The sequence below is a fragment of the Papio anubis genome, unplaced genomic scaffold (genome assembly GCF_008728515.1).
Source record: "Papio anubis isolate 15944 unplaced genomic scaffold, Panubis1.0 scaffold2138, whole genome shotgun sequence".
Taxonomy (NCBI): Eukaryota; Metazoa; Chordata; class Mammalia; order Primates; family Cercopithecidae; genus Papio; species Papio anubis.
In genome coordinates this window covers 1-7,529 of record NW_022162174.1, presented here as the reverse complement: position 1 = coordinate 7,529, position 7,529 = coordinate 1, and the positions used below count along the sequence as shown (strand labels likewise).

The 7,529-nt window shown below is 42.9% G+C and overlaps 1 long non-coding RNA gene across 2 annotated transcripts; it reads left to right on the top strand.

Moving 5' to 3' along the window:
- The first annotated feature begins 7 nt into the window (after positions 1 to 7).
- LOC103888271 lies at positions 8 to 7,363 on the top strand. 2 transcript variants are annotated; one of them, XR_004181379.1, is made up of 5 exons: positions 8 to 705; positions 2,684 to 2,766; positions 4,233 to 4,254; positions 5,446 to 5,475; positions 7,182 to 7,363. It is a non-coding gene; the product is annotated as an uncharacterized LOC103888271 (long non-coding RNA). The 2 variants fall into 2 exon arrangements; XR_004181378.1 differs by having other exon boundaries at positions 8 to 955.
- Positions 7,364 to 7,529: the final 166 nt, after the last annotated feature.

The window sequence follows — 7,529 nt, the reverse complement described above, 5'->3', positions numbered from 1 at the left end:
CAGGGAAGAGGATGCCTTTCCAGGTAGGCAACAAGATTTCAGATGGGATCTAATAAAACAGCGTTTCCAGGAACCTTCATGTTATACCTGCTGCTTGGGAGGCTGAGGGAGGGTGTAGAAAGAGAGAAAAAAAAAAGTAAATATAAGCTGAGTTTGTTATTTACAGAGTTTAATGTCATCATGGTGAGAAGTACTATGTTTATGGGCGTTTGAGTATCCTGTCTTTTCGATCATCTCTTCTTGCTTTATTATTTAAAGATGATTTTTCTGAGAACACCTGCTCTTTTCTGCCTGTGCCACTGCAAAATCTCAGAGCTTTTAGTTTGGGACGCAGTTCTGTCACAGGCAGTTACTTAATCCTGGAGACAGAATTCTTCTGCGGTTTGCCCAGATGCATAGGAGAAATTAATCCTCACCTTATGGACTCTTAGGTTTCATGGCAGCACATTCATTTGTCTGTCCTTGCTGTTTACCTCTGGTATGAAGACATCTCCCTGGGCATGCAGGATAGAATGAAAATTCACTCTGGGCTCATTGCAAAAGCTCCAGTGTCTTGGAAAGGAGGGAGAGGCACAACCTTGAGCACGCCGTCAGCATTCCATTTCTTCATTTGAATGAGAATATGCAGTTTTACCATCATTTATGGAAGAGGCTTTCCTTTCCCCATTGTGTATTCTTGGCACCTCTGTTGAAGATCAGCTGACTGTATGTGTGCATTTAATTCTGGGCTCTCGATTCTATATCTGTGATACTTACGGGTGCCCCCATGCTAGAAGCATGCTGTCTGAATTTCTCTGCTTTTTGTAGATTTCAATCTAATGAATTTGCATCCTCCAACACAATTCTTTTTCAACATTAACACAGTTATTTGAGGCACATAAAAATTCACTGAAGCCTTAGGATTAATTTTTCCATTTCTGCACAGATGGCTATTACCAGTTTGATAGCAGTTGTTGTGAGTTTATAGATCATTTGTGTAGTATTGTGTGTTAGTCATGCTTAGTCTTCCTATCCATGAATACAGGATGCCTTTCAACTTATTTGTCTTTTTTGTTTGTTTGTTTGCCTCGGAGTCTCACTCTGTTGCTCAGGCTGGAATGCAGTGGTGCGATCTCGGCTCACTGCAAGCTCCACTTTCCAGGTTCACGTCATTCTTCTGCCTCAGCCTCCCGAGTAGCTGGGACTACAGGCGCTTGCCACCACGCCCAGCTAATTTTTTGTATATTTAGTAGAGGGGGGTTTCACCATGTTAGCCAAGATGGTCTCGATCTCCTGACCTCTTGATCTGCCCTTCTCGGCTTCCCAAAGTGTTGGGATTACAGGCGTGAGCCACCGCGCCTAGCCCCTTTCAAGTTCTTTGTATGTTCTTTACTTTATAGAATCATTATGTTGACAGCTGATTAGTTAGATTTAACATGACTGATATAAATTTGTGGTTTCTTTTTTTTTTTTTTTTTTGAGACGGAGTCTCACTCTCTTACCACACTGGGGTGCAGTGATGTGATCTCTGCTCACTGCCACCTCCGCCTCCTGGGTTCAAGTGATTCTTCTGCCTTATCCTCCCAAGTACCTGGGGCTACAGACACATGCCACCATGCCCAGCTAATTTTTGTATTTTTAGTAGAAACATGGTTTTACCATGTTGGCCGGGATGGTCTCAACCTCTTGACCTCGTGATCTGCCCAGTTCAGCCTCCCATAAGTGCTGAGATTACAGGCATGAGCCACCATGCTCAGCCAAATTTGTGATATCTTATACCAATATTTTGCATGTCTGAATGAATAGGCGTCAAATAAAAAAAATTTATGTAAGCTAGTTAACCAAAATCACCCCATACTCATGGACATTTGTTCATGAATTTGTTCATTAGTATGCATTTCGTCATTTCAGTAGATCATGTATATTTGAGCCTGGAAGCTTATCCTCATGGCAGAAAGTGTTCAGAGTCACGTCTCTCAGCTGCACTGGTGTAGGTTGCGCAGGCTTCGTGAGCTTGGTCAGAATGAAGCCTGATCTTTAGGGACTCTCCTCAGGGAGAGTGACATAGGAGCTGCTGAAGCCCTTGATTGCAGGGGCCCAAAAGGTTGTGTGCACACACCATTATTGCAGAAGACGACTTACAAAGAGGAAATCATGACCATTTTTAATTGCGGCATTTTAATATTATTTTTTCAATGCTCTCTATGAAAAACAATGTGTGATTAATACAATAGAGTAATTTGGGTAAAACTGAGTCCATTTCACCAATAAAATAGGCTTTTAATTAAGTAATAAATCCTTTTAAACAGGTGCTAAATGTAGTACCAGCATAATTGGATCCTAATATACTGACAGGGTCTTGAATACGTTAAGAAAATCCTGTTTGTTTCGAAGAGTTTCAAAACATTTGAGAGGGAGGAAGGCACTCTTCCATTGACCCTTAGTGTGTGCTTTAGTTCCATTTGGGGTTGACTGTTTTGTGTTGCTGCCTGATCCCTCTAGTACAAGGCCAAGGTCTCCATGTCTCATGTCTTTCCCACTCCACTCCTTGGCCATCCCTCTTCCACTCAGGGGAATAGCCCACCATCTACTCAGTCCAAGCTTGTTAATCAACCACCTGCGTATACCACACCCAGCAAAGCCCCCTGAGTGACTCACAGTCACAAACAACCAGCGTACTAATCTTTCCTCTGTGTCCTTCCAGGTTCTTCTGAGGACAACCTGAGTTTAGTATGCCCACCACCAAATGAAGATGATGATGGTAATCATGATGTTGATGAGGCCCAGGTAAGACCATCTCTCTTTGTCTTCTAAGGAGATGTTGGGTTTCTGATGTGAGAAACTTACCAGTCCAAACTCAAAGAATGGACTTAGGGAGCTGAAAAACAGCAAAAGTGAGATTTTCCCTTTCTTTCTTTCTTCCTTTCTTCCTTCCTTCCTTCCTTCCTTCCTTTTCTTCCTTCTTCCTTCCTTTCCTTTCTTTCCTTTCTTTCTTTTTTTTTTTGAGACAGAATCTTGCTCAGTTGGCTAGGCTGGAGTACAGTGGTGCAATCTTGGCTCCCTGCAACCTCCATCTCCTGGGCTTAATGAATTCTCCTGCCTCAGCCTCCTGAGTAGCTGGGATTACAGGCATGTGTCCCCATGCCCAGCTAATTTTTGTATTCTTAGTAGAGTTGGGATTTCACCATGTTGGCCAGGCTGGTCTCGAACTCCTGACCTCGGGTAATCCACCCACCTCAGCCTCCCAAAGTGCTGGGATTACAGGCGTGAGCCATCCCACCTGGCTGAAAGTGAGACTTTTAATGACAGTGTTGCAAGATCCGGTGTCTGATGGGCAGACACACCCAGCACAGTTTCCACAAGCAATTTATCCCCTAGTGTGCAGGTCCCTCCCCTGGTTCCTCATAGGCTGAGTACTGCGGGGTCAAAATCTTCCCAGGTGTTGCCTATTGATTTTGGGGGAGGGGCTTTAGGTATTTTTCTAGGACTTTTTTACTGCATTTTGTGGAAGCCCACAATGCATTACCATCGTAGTCAGCTCAGGGGCTCTTCCAAGTATTTGACTTACGACCTAAGTAGCTGAGCAGGCTGATACAGACAAAGAACAGACAAAGCGAGCTATTTTGCAGGCTAGTAAACTTTCATCTTAGACTAAACTTCTTGGTTCAAGTGAGGGCAACTAAGTGGGGAGGAGGGCGGTCCAACAAGCAGGCATTGCCCATCCAAGCAGGAGCCTAGCATATTCTATTTCTTGTATCCTTTGCTGACCTAAACCACTTCAAAGCACTTTGTGTTAAAAATGGACCACTGTATACATTATTTCCTTCACCTGATTTCTTTCCTTCTCAATTAATTTTGATATAAAAATATGACAAGGCACATTATGTACAGCATACACAATAGTCCTTCTTGGGGTGGAATTCAGTGGGAATGTCTTCCCAACTGGGATGTTTTTAAATGACAGCATCCAACATCAACTGTAATGCAGAAGGATTTTCCTCCACACAAGTTTTTCTCCTTGGGTTAGGCATTGTGCATTTACCAATCTAAATCAACTTCAAAGATAAATTCTGTGGGAAAAGCTCTTGTCTTTTCCACAGGTGTCCTCTATGCTAGAATGTTTGGCCTTTGATCTTGACTCACCACTGTTTCACAAGTAGTTTTCTGAAGTCATCAAAAGACTAACAGATCTGTGGAAGGGATGGGGCAGAACTGATCTGATCCTTATAGCATCTTCTTTTGTCTCATTGCAGATTTCACCATCATCTGTCCTGGGTATGTACCTTGAACTAACTCACTTTCTGAGAAACAAACTTGCTGACTTTAATATATAGAAACCTTAATCTGGGTTCCTGTTAAACATATTGGGGGTGTGGTGAGAGCAAATGATTTTGCAAGTGTATAGCTATGAGCAGAGGGGCTGTAGAAATATGTGTGAACCAGAGGACCAACCAGGAAGTTGCATTGCGAGGCCAGTGTTCTTCACCTGGAGTAGAGGAGAAGTGAGTCACCTCTCACTGACATCTGGAAGTGTTGGTGGTTTCAAAGGTAGTTCTGGAGAATATCAGGGGAAGAAGGATGCTGCTTTCCGGGTAGGCAACAAGATTTCAGATGGGGTCTAATAAAACAGCGTTTCCAGGAACCTTCATGTTATGCCTGCTGCTTAGGGCTGAGGGAGGTATGAGAAAAGGAAAAAATAAATATATCGCTGGGTTTGTTATTTACAGTTTAATGTCATCATGGTGAAATTACTATGTTTATGGGCTTTTGAGTATCCTGTGTTTCAGTCATCTGCCTTTGCTTTATTATTTAGACAGTTTTCTGAAACACCTGCTCTTTTCTGCCTGTGCACTTGAAATCTCAGAGCCTTTGGTTTGAGATGCAGTTCTGTCTGAGCAGTTATATCTTAGATACGAAATTCTTCTGCGGTTTGCCCAGATGCATAGGAAAAATGGATCCTCACCTTATGAACTGTTGGGTTTTCATGGCAGCACATTCATTTATGTCCAACATATTTTACCTCTGGTATGAAGACATCTCTGACACAGGATAGAATGAAAATTCACTCCCGGGCTCGTGCAGCTCCAGTGTCTTGGAAAGGAGGGAGAAGCACAACCTGGAGCACATTGTCAGCATTCCATTTCTTCATTTGAATGAGAATATGCAGTTTTACCATCATTTGTGGAAGAGGCTTTCCTTTCCCCATTGTGTATTCTTGGCATCTTTGTTGAAGATCAGCTGACTCTGTATGTGTGCATTTAATTCTGGGCTCTCTATTCTATATCTGTGATATTTATGGGTGCCCTCATGCTAGAAGCAGGCTGTCTCAATTTCTCTGTTTTTTGTAGATTTCAATCTCATGAATGTGCTTCCTCTAACACTATTCTTTTTCAATGTTATCATGGTTATTTGAGGCACATAAAAATCCATTAAAGTCTTAGGATTAATTTTTCCATTTCTCCACAGGTGGCTGTTACCAGTTTGATAGCAGTTGTTGTGAGTCTAGATCATTTGTGTAGTATTGTGTGTTAGTCATGTTTAGTCTTCCGATCCATAAATACGGGAAACCTTTCAACTTCCTTGTACCTTCTTTACTTTCTAGAATCTTTATATTGACAGCTGATTAGTTAGATTTAAGATGACTGATACAAATTTGTGATTTCTTTTTTTCTTTTTCTTTTTTTTGAGACAGAGTCTCACTCTGTCACCATACTGGGGTGCAGTGATGTGATCTCCGCTCACTGCCACCTCTGCCTCCCGGGTTCAAGTGAGTCTCCTGCCTTATCCTCCCGAGTAGCTGGGAGTACAGGCATTTGCCACCATATCCAGCTAATGTTTGTATTTTTAGTAGAGACCTAGTTTTACCATGTTAGCCGGGATGGTCTTGATCTCTTGACCTTGTGATCCACCCACCTCAGCCTCCCAAAGTGTTCTGATTACAGGCATGAGCCACTGTGCCCAGCCAAATTTGTGGTATCTTATACCAGTATTTTGTATGTCTGAATGAATAGAGCTAGTTAACCAAAAATCACCCCGTACTCATGGACAGTTGTTCGTGAATGTGTTTATTTGTATTGGTATACATTTCCTCATTTCAGTAGATCATGTATATTTGAACCTGGAAACTTATCCTCATGGCAGAAACTGTTGAGAGTCACATCTCTCAGCTTCACTGGTGTAGGTTGCGCAGGATGTGTGAGCTTGGCCTGTTTGAATGAAGCCTGATCTTTAGGGACTCTCCTGAGGAGAGTGACACAGAGCTGCTGAAGACCCTGATCACAGGGGCCCAAAAGGTTGTGCACACACCCTGGTTCCAGAAGAAGACTTACAAAGAGGAAATCATGGTTATTTTTAATTGTAGCATTTTAATATTTAATTTTTTAAATGACCTGTATGAAAAAGAAATTGTGATCAGCCCAGTGCAGTGGCTCACGCCTGTAATCCCAGCACTTTGGGAGGCCGAGGTGGGTGGATCGCGAGGTCAGGAGATGGAGACCATCCTGGCCAACACAATGAAACCTCATCTCTACTAAAAATACAAAAAAATTAACCAGGCGTAGTGGCAGGTGCCTGTAGTCCCAGCTACTTGGGAGACTGAGGTAGGAGAATGGTGTGAACCTAGGAGGCAGAGCTTGCAGTGAGCCGAGATCGCACCTCTGCACTCCAGCACTCCAGTCTGGGGGATGGAGCGAGACTCCGTCTCAAGAAAACAAAAAAAGAATATGTGATCAATAGAATAGTGTAATTTGGGTAAAATTGAATCAAATTGAATGCATTTCACCAATAAATTAAGTAATTCTTTAAAACTGATGCTAGATGTAGTACCAGCATAACTGGGTCCTTGCGTACTTACATGGTCTTGAATATGTTAAGAAAATGCTGTTTGTTTTGAAGAGTTTCAAAACATTCGAGAGGGAGGAAGGCACTCTTCCGTTGAACCTTAGTGTGTGCTTTAGTTCCATTTTGAGTTGACTGCTTTGTGTTGCTGCATGATGCCTCTAGTACAAGGCCAAGGCCTCCATGTTTTAGATCTTTCCTGCTCCCCTCCTCTGCCATCCCTCTTCCACTCGGTGGAATAGCCCAGCATCAACTCAGTCCATGCTTGTTAATCAACCACCTCCATACACCACATCCAGCAGCGCTCCCTGAGTGACTCACAGTCACCAATCACCGGTGCACTGATCTTTCCTGTGTCCTTCCAGGTTCTTCTGACGACAACCTGAGTTTAGTGTGCCTGCCACCAAGTGAAGTTGATGATTTGGATGATGATGATGATGCCCAGGTAAGACCATCTTTCTTTGTCTTCTAAGGAAATGTTGGTTTTCTGATGTGAGAAACAAACTCACCAGTGCAAACCCAAAGAATGGACTCAGGGAGCTGAAAAACAGTGAAAGTAAAATTTTCCTTTTTTTTTCTTCTTTTCTTTTCTTTTCTTTTTTTTTTTTTTTTGAGACAGAGTCTCGCTCTGTCGCCTAGGCTGGAGTGCAGTGGCCGGATCTCAGCTCACTGCAAGCTCCGCCTCCCGGGTTCACGCCATTCTCCTGCCTCAG